This window comes from Lepidochelys kempii, chromosome 20, assembly GCF_965140265.1.
Source record: "Lepidochelys kempii isolate rLepKem1 chromosome 20, rLepKem1.hap2, whole genome shotgun sequence".
Classification (NCBI taxonomy): Eukaryota; Metazoa; Chordata; order Testudines; family Cheloniidae; genus Lepidochelys; species Lepidochelys kempii.
Window position 1 is genome coordinate 2,760,259 of NC_133275.1, and position 6,772 is coordinate 2,767,030.

A 6,772-nucleotide genomic window follows, 5' to 3' on the forward strand; every position below is an offset into this window, starting at 1 on the left:
GAGGCGGAGGCGGGAATAACAGGTTGGAGCGGCCTGCGCAAGCTTGGTAGAGAGAACAGGACGGGCGGGCGGAGGGGACAGAGCGAGCCGAGCCCCTCGATTAACGGCTGCGAGTCCGATAAGACTTAAAGGGCCAGCAGCACCCTCATCCCCAGAGCCCTCCCCAGCTCTCCCATGCCCCAGTAACTTTCCATTTCTATATTTTTTTCCAGGATAGTGGCATTTAACTATATATAACCCCCCCCCCCAAACAAAAACGTCCCTGGAAGGCGAGATGGGGGAGCCCCAGGGAGCATGAAACCCACAGCAAGTCCAGAAGGCAGCATCTCATGGGGCCGTCCTTACTGCCAAAATCCGAGCTGGGAGCCCCCTGTGACATGAGTTTGGTGGGTCTCAGTCATGTCCCCCTAACAATTACCCACCATTGAATTAACACCCATCAGCCCTCCACCCTTCTTCCCAGCAAAGTGGTCAGGGGATGAATGGGCCATGAATGCCAAACTTGCCCTCTAGAGGTTGCCTCTCCAGGGCAGCCTTGAGGCACAGCGTGGGGCAAATTTCTCACCTGGTCCCTGGGACGTAAATCGCCCATATCTGGTCCTGTGAAGGATCTCAGTCTAATCTATCTATCTACCCATCCATCCCCATGCACACCCAGCTATCTATCTATCTATCTATCTCCAGACACACCCATCAATCTATCTATCTAATCATGTCCCCTATCAACCGAGCAGCTCGTCACATCCACCCAAAGACACCTTTACCAGGCAGAGAGATGGGCTATTAAAATGAGCAGCCTCTCACTAGCCTCTCGCGGCCGCTCTAGGTCGCGACCCTTCTTGAGCCAGATTCTCATCCTCATTGACACTGCTGTAAACCCAGAGTGGCGCCTTCAAAGTCACCAGCAGAGCTGAGCTCATGCGCTGGCCCCTTAGGTCTCTCAAACCCCTGAAAAAACCCAGCATCCATCCCAGCTTCCAAGGACATGTCTAGGACTTCAGAAGGAACCCAGGTTTGTTGCTCTAAGGTGGTGGTTTGCCACCTTTTCCATCCTGGGACCCCCTTCCCATCCCTTCCCTTTTAGCGATACAATGAGGCCGATTGTTGGTAACTCCCGACAGCTGTTCCCCACCCCCAGGGGTGTCATGCCCCAGAGGGAGAGGAGGGACCTCACTAGTGATGTGTACGTAGTTATTAATCAATGTATTTAGTTATTAGTCTAAATTTTGGTTGTTACAAACTTGCCTTCATTTTTGGGAGACACTTATTTACAATTCCTTCCATACACACGGCGCCCGGAGAACACGTCAGGGCTTCTGGTTATTTATTTACTGACACAAAATGTTCAAGCCAATTAAGGAAGTTCCTAGGAAATCTCTGCTTTCTGTCAACCGGTGGCAGGTACCGAGGGCCGGATCCTCAGAGGGCTTTAACTCCCATGGGCGTTAGCCACCCGAGTGTCAAGAAGGATGAGATCTCCTTGGTGACCCTGGAAGGCAGCTTTAGAACTTGTCTTCTGCGTTTAACATTCTGTGCTGTGCTCTATTAGACTGTGTTCATTGTTCATTCCAATGATTCATAGTTTCCAGCCAGAAAGGGCCACTGACCCCCTGGATCTCACCGGCCCTAGGGCTGCCCTGAATCGAGAGTTGTACAGAATATTTGATAGGCGTCGTCAGTTGCAAACTGTAAATCTAGGTTGTAAATCCAGGAGCCTTTTGGGCCGAAGGCAAACAGCCGACAAGCGCGGCTCTGAACATACCAGCCCCTCCTCCTTCCACACCTGCCTTGTGGTTCGCTCCACACTGGAACCCGTCTGCTGGGAGAGATGCAATGCCTTCTTTGCCTGACACCAATCTGTGGCTGTGCACTGGATTTTGCTGGCCTAGTTTCCCTAGCTGTGTGCATCCCTGACACCTTGTCCGATTTCAGACCACATCCTGCCTGCCCTGCTGCCCCCTGGACCTGCTCGGATGAAAAGAGCTGCTCCGAGGGACAAAGGCAAGGGTGTCCTTAGCTCTGAGGCCCTGGTCCTCAAAGGTGTATAGGAGTTAGGTGCCTAAATACCTTGAGGACCTTCCTGCCGGCTGGGTTTCCCGTGTCTCTAGGCTGCTGGATCTCCTGGCCCACAGAGAAACCAGGGAATCCCCCCACCTGACAGACCAGGGAGGCAGGAAACTCCAGGATGACTCTATGGGACAGGCTCTGGCTGGAGCTGCCCCCAGAGACGTGTCACTCACCCGTCTATTGGATCAAAGCAACAGGTTCAGTGAGTTGTGTCTGGGTGCTGTGGCGGATCTGAGCGAAGGGCCCAGCTGGCCTGGTAACCCGTGTCCGAGAGCGAGGTGCAAGACACCCAGTAGGAGAGGGTTCTGGGACACTGGCCTCCAGGGGAAGGTTCCTCCTTATCCCTGCCCCGCCCTAGAGTAAAGGCCAGGTCCTGCCCTGGAGCTGGGGGCTTTATAGCACAGCCAGAGCACTGATTAATGGCTTTAATCCCTCCCATGGTTATTCTAGATATTCTTGTCTCCATCACCGGTCTCCATAAGTCCCACTCCAGCCATCGCCCACTTTCCCTCTCTCTACTCCTCTCCCTCTCTTCAGCCCCACCGATCCTGGCCACACCGAAAGCAGAAGCAGGTGCCAGAAAACTCACTGTGGACCCCAAGCGCCGCCAGCGAAAGCAGGCACTCTAGGGTGGGGGGGACAGCACAGCCCCAGGGGCTCCAGGCTGGGGGGTGGGCAGTGGTGGTGTCACGCAGGGGCCAGGTCAGACCCCACCCCACAGGCTGGTCGGGTTCTGGTCGCAAAGAGCCAGTTTCTCTCTCTTACCCCATACACCTCTAATCTGTATCTCCCTATAGGCCCATCTAGCTATCCAGCCCACTCCGCCCAGCCCCGGCACCAATGTGCCGGGCCATGCTGGCGTTCCAGCCTTGCCCCGGGCCGATGGCGCAAGGTCGAGGTTACGCACTTCCCTAGCCTCATAGCATTCCCCCTGCTTTCCCCCTCCATGCCTGCCGAGATCAGCGAGCCCATTGATAAAAACCCAGAGAGGGAAGTCATTCTACTATAACATCCCATTTCCCCTTTTGCACCACGGCCCTGCGGCTGCTCTGGGTGGGGGGCCGGGCAGGCCCCAGAATACAGGGAGCCCCGAGGGGTTCAAGGCCTGGCCCCGCCCTCCTCAGTTCTGTCCCTGCCCCAAGGCCAGGATGGCGGGCCGTTTAGGCCAGACCCATTTCACGACTGCTGCCCCACCGCCCAGAGTGGGGTTTACTCTGAGATAGCGCGTGGGAGGGCAAAGCCTGGGAGAGTCCCTGGGAAGAGAAAACTCCCCCTTGGCCCATCCCCCGGGTCTCGTTCCAGCTGGCACCTCGTCCCTGCGGGGCTCGGGAAGGGCTGTGTTGCAATCCGTGGATTTCACAGCTGCGTGCAGTACGGTCCTGTGCAATGCGGGATTGCTGCGCCCGGCGGGTGGGGAGGGGCTGGGTTTCGCTGCGTGCCACTTGGAAATCCCATGAGATCCGTCAGCTGCGCCCTCCCCTCTCCCCCCCCCTACACCCCGCACCTGAGCGGCGCTCGCTGGCTCCTGGGGCCCTGCCAGCTGGCAAGGAAACATCGCAAGGCCGGTGCTGCTCAGCACAGCAGCCCCCTACCCGCAGTGCTAACGAATCCTTGCTCCCTGCCCCTGCTCCCGGTCCCTCCCCAGAGCTTGGGGCGGCCAGCACGTAGCCGGGTGCCGTTGGGGGCCAAGGGGGCGGGTGCTGGCAAGGGGACGGGGCTGTGGCGGTTTGGAGTGGGGGGGCAGGGGTCTCCCCTTCCCCCCCCCCCCGCCCCGCCGCGCGCAGGGGCTGGACACTCCTGGCAGGGCGGCTGGGTTTCTAGGAAGGCGGGTGTTTTTCCTCCCACTCTTTCCCTCGAGGCTCTCCCTGGCTGCGGCAGCCTCAGGGGTTCCAGCACCAAGGGGGAAGCCCCTGGTGGTGCCAGCTGTGGCCACTTGCCCTGCCATGACACGGGGCCGCCAAAGCACCAAAGCCACCGCGTGGCAAGGCAGGGGCCTCCCCGGGAGAATTCCTTTCTGGCCGGGCGCCAGCCTGGCAGGGAGGGCGGGGGCGAGGTACGCTGGGCCGAGCCCCCCCCCCGGGTCCCCCCGATTGTGGGGTGGCCGGCACACGGCAGCGGGCAGCTGAGGGCAAGGCGTGTGCTGACGGGCGAGGGCGTGAGGCTGGGCAGGGTGGGGGCCTGGGAGGGAGGGGGGGGGCATGGGGGGCAGCCGAGCCCTCTGCACCCAGCCCGGCCGGACAACAGGCTCCCGCCTGGCACTGCTGTGGGCCCATCGTGCTCCCCTCCCCTCCCCTCCCTGTGTCCCCCATGCTCCCCCCTCTGCCCCCGCATGCTCCCCCTCCGCTCCCTGTGCCCTCTGAAGCCCCCCCTCACCCCTCAGGCCCCATGAGCCCCCTTTCACCTCCAGCCCCCCATGTACCCCCTCCCCTCCCTGTGCTCCCCCTCTAACCCCTCAGCCCCCCCATGCACCCCCCGTGCTCCCCGTCTAACCCCTCAGCCCCCCTATGCGCCCCCTCCCCTCCCTGTGCCCCTGTACGCCTCCCTCACCCCTCTGCCCCCCATGCTCCCCATCCCCTCCCTGACCCACTCATGCCGCCTTGCCCCCTCCCCTCCCTGTGCTCCCCCCTCTAACCCCTCAGCCCCTCCATGTGCCCCCTCCCCTCCCTGTGCCCCTGTACGCCTCCCTCACCCCTCTGCCCCCCATCCCCTCCCTGACCCACTCATGCCGCCTTGCCCCCTCCCCTCCCTGTGCTCCCACTCTAACCCCTCAGCCCCTCCATGTGCCCCCTCCCTGCCCTGTGCCCCTGTACGCCCCCCTCACCCCTCTGCCCCCCATGCTCCCCATCCCCTCCCTGACCCACTCATGCCGCCTTGCCCCCTCCCCTCCCTGTGCTCCCCCCTCTAACCCCTCAGCCCCTCCATGTGCCCCCTCCCCTCCCTGTGCCCCTGTACGCCCCCCTCACCCCTCTGCCCCCCCATGCTCCCCATCCCCTCCCTGACCCACTCATGCCGCCTTGCCCCCTTCCCTCCCCTCCCTGTGCTCCCCCCTCTAACCCCTCAGCCCCTCCATGTGCCCCTTCCCCGCCCTATGCCCCTGTACGCCCCCCTCACCCCTCTGCCCCCCATGCTCCCCATCCCCTCCCTGACCCACTCATGCCGCCTTGCCCCTCCACCCCCCGTGATCCTCCTCTCACCCCCAGCCCCCCCATGAGCCTCCTCCCTGTGCTCCCTCTTCTCCCCCCACCCCGCACTGCCTTGGTGTTTGCCCTGTGCTTCCCCCCCCCACAGATTTCCCCCTCCCTCGCCCTCCCAAGGCCCCCCAAGGACCCGGAGCCAGTGCCTGGCCCCGGCCGTGCCCAGGTGCCCGAAGGCCGGTCCCTGGCGCCTCACCTGCCCATGGTTCCAGGGGAACCTGTCCCCCCCCCATCCTGGCAGCTGCCGCGGGAGGAAGTGTCTCCTTCCCATTCTGCCCTCGCCCGCCCCCGACGGACGCCGGCCCCGCTGTGTTTTCCTCGCCAGGCGGGCGCCCAGGATTCCTGGATTGTGACAGGCCTGGAATGCCCGGCTCACTGGGGGGGTGTCTCCAGCTCCCCCCCCCCGCCATGCTCAGCAGGCATCCCCCCCATAGACTGAGTGCTCTGCTCCCCCCACCAGCCCCACTTGCCTCTGCGGGGGGGGAAAGCCCTAACCCCCACATCCCCGCATTGTACGGCTAGGTCGGGTCCCCCCCCAGGCATCAGCTGGGGTCCCAGGGCAGCGTGAAGGCAGAGCGGCCTGTGGGGGGGCCCGGGGGCTCGGGGGGGGTGTGTCTCTGAGATGGTATCGTCCTGAGCCCCCCCACCCCATCCAGTGCCAGCCACCAGCCATGTGGCTCTCAGATCCCTCTCACCAGGGGAGGTGTCATCCCCCCGGCGCCCCAGGACACCCTGCCCCCAGGGCCCTGCCACTTTGCTGCCCCCCCCAGTAAATCCATCCCTTCGCCCCTGCCCCTGGGCCCCCCCACCCCCTCTGGGTCCTGTCCCTTTTCCCCCTGTCCCCATGGACTCCATACCTTCACCTCCCACCCCCTCTGGGCCCCATCCCTTTGCCCACCCCAGCCCAGACCCTATCCCTTCAGCACCCGCCATCTCCCCAGGCCCCGTCCCTTCGCCCCCTGGCCACCTGCTCAAGGGCGCCCCCCCCACCCCCTCTCGGCCCTGTCCCTTCGACCCCTGGACCCACCGCCCGGGCCCCGTCCCTTCGCCCCTCTACCCCCTCTGGGCCCCATCCCTTTGCCCCGCCCGGCCCAGACCCCATCCTTTCAGCACGCGCCATCCCCTCAGGCCCCATCCCTTTGCCCCCCCACCCTTCCCTGGGCCCCATCTCTTTGCATCCCCCCCCAAGGCAATGCCCTTTGCCCCCTCCCTCAATGGTTTTTTCTCATTCCTCCTTGGTTTGAAATTAAACTGAGCGCAGCTCCCCGCTGGTGGGATGAGCCCCCCCCGCCAACTCCCTTCCCCATGGGAGAGCCCCCTCCACTCCTGGCCCGCCCCACGCTGGGCAGTGAGCATTGCAAAGGGGGTTACTGTGGGTTGACGTTTGTTGCCTTGGGGAGACATTCACGCAATCAGCCCAGTGCCCCTGCCCGCCTGATCGCTGGGGTTCTCAACCACATCCCTCCCAAATAACAGGGCGCCCTGCCAATAGTTGTCTGTGCCAGGGAAAC